Source organism: Ictalurus punctatus, chromosome 13, assembly GCF_001660625.3.
Source record: "Ictalurus punctatus breed USDA103 chromosome 13, Coco_2.0, whole genome shotgun sequence".
NCBI classification, from domain to species: Eukaryota; Metazoa; Chordata; class Actinopteri; order Siluriformes; family Ictaluridae; genus Ictalurus; species Ictalurus punctatus.
Genome location: NC_030428.2, coordinates 12,515,485 through 12,518,084, shown reverse-complemented (window position 1 = coordinate 12,518,084; position 2,600 = coordinate 12,515,485).

Below are 2,600 nucleotides of genomic sequence, written 5' to 3'. Positions count from 1 at the left end.
AGACACACCTCATCCAGCTCATCAGATAATGATTAGACTCTTCATTAGAGCAGGAAACACCCGGGGCACTTCCTGGCTAGTTAACCCCAAGACATACATATAGCTTAGTAAGAGACTCAGAAAAGAGGGGGGGCAACTGTCAATCATGAGATTATGGACATCTATGTCGGCTAAAACATGCAATTTAAAGTTAGATTGTGTTGTTTTATATAATTTTGAGGACCATTAAGCACAAATATTCATAAGTGGAGTTCCTGTGTTTATTAACATGGCAAAACATAGCATGATGAAGAAGAGTACCAACCCATTCATCCATCCATCCATTTTCCATACGGTTTATCCTACGGTTTATCCTACACAGGGTTACAGGGGAGCCCCAGGGAACTCAGGGCACAAGGCAGGGGACACCCTGGATGGGGTGCCAAACCACTGCAGGGCACAATCACACACTCATTCACACACTACAGACAATTTGGAAATGCCAATCAGCCTACAATGTATGTCTTTGAGGGAGAAAACTGGAATACCTGGAGGAAACCCCTGATGCATGGGGAGAACATGCAAACTCTGCACACAGGGTGTAGGTGGGATTCGAGCCCCCAACCCCATTGATTCATGGCAAACTACCAAGCCACTAACCACTAAGCCACCATGCCCCCTCAAAGTTATTTATTGGGAGCAAAACTTTATAATTTATACTATAGTACACAATAGCTACACTATATTAAAATATATGATCTATTATCATAAATTGGCTGTGCTAAATTGTCCCTAGGTGAGAACAAGTGTGTGCACAGTGCCCTGCATCGAACTGCCATCCCATCCAGAATGTATTCCCACCTTGCTACTTTGTTCCTGGGATAGGCTCGAGATCCACTCCGAATTGTCTATTATCTATACTCTTTATTCCTAACTTACAGCATTTGTTGCATGCTTAATTATAGAACCTGGTAATCAACAAGGTAAAGCTTGCCTACACCAATCAATTAACTAGTCATAACAGAAAAAAGTCACATTTAATATTATTACAAGCAGATATCTTCTTTGAAATTGGTCTTAGTTTAACCTGTTGCTGTTCCAAACTCAAGCAGAAATATGCTGATTCATTATAATCCCTGTGCTAAAAAATAGCTTGCAATCAAACTGTATTGTATTCTCTGTAACTGTACCTGTATTCTCAAAGCTGTCCCAGGAGAAATGTGCTTGGCTCACTGAATAAGGATATAAAAAGATATATACAGTAAGTATAAGGAGTTGAGAGAGAATTATGGGGATCATTGATCACTGGGGAACAAATGAAAGTCTGTATTCGCAGCAGGAATGGAAATTTTCTTTGCAGACATCATTCTGAGTGTGTATCAATTTTTTTGTTAAGTCACAACAAATAAGCAGAATATCATCCCAGCCTAAACATTGTTCAAATGAATTATGCTTCAACTAAAGCATAAACTGAAGGGGGGATTGGGTTTTTTAAGCAGCACTACACAAGCAAGAGTGTGGTTATACTGAATATCGGCACGGCTGTGATTCATTCCGTAGCAAATCACAACCGTGCTGATATTCAGTATATCCATGCTATTGCTTGTGCAGTATTGTTTTTATACAACAGTTCTAAAAACAAGGAAAGAATGTACAGGGTGTCCAAAAAGTCTCCATAGATAGGGGACTATGTTCATGGGCATCTACTTCTCGGGTGGAACACTTCCAGTATTTTTGAATTTGTTAATAAGTTTGGCAACAGTGTCTTGTGTGATGTGCTCGCCATATTTCCCATTAAAGTCCATGGCAACCTTGCGACAGCTTCCCGATCCAGCCACGAGAATGATTTCAATGCATTCTTCTTTTGTCAAAGGCATCCTTAAAGACTATCTGACAATAATATGTAATGTAAACTAAGACATTTTGCTAAAATGTGTTAATTTCCCCCTATGCATGGAGACTTTTGGGATATGCTGTAGAGTAACTGACATTTTGGACACAAACGTTTTGTTAATTTTTTGTTTTGCTCCGCTAACGGAAATAGATCCCAAAGAAGCCTCACTCACTGATAGCCTCTTGGCTAGCTGGCAAGCTTGCTGCTTGTTGGGCACGCAGTGATTTGTATATTCCTGTTAAAGGTCAAATTGGCTTCACCTCTTCCTTGTCATCTTCATCTGACGAGCTTTTATATTTTAAATAAAAATGAAAAATGTGTCATTTGCCATATCCGCTGATGATGTCACTAACTCTACTTTAGTAACTGTTAACCGTTGCTAGAACTGGAATTTTATGTGGCATGGACAATGGAGTGATACACATAGTGAAATATCCCAGTGCTGTTATACTAAATATATGCTCTCTTGGAATGCCACTCATCCAATAAGATTAATGAACTGGAACTAACTGTTGTATAATGTAACACATCTCTATACATTAGTTCAATGCCATATGTTTGTTCTAGATTAAAAATAAAATCTGCGAGCAGAAAGTGACCAGGTGGGTTCAGTCTTCAAACAAAATCAGCCAGTGTACTTACTATATCAGCTTTCCTCTATGAGTTCACATTTCAGCCCCGTATTGAACCTTAGACTTGGCCTTTGATATAAATATCTGTCCAGTAG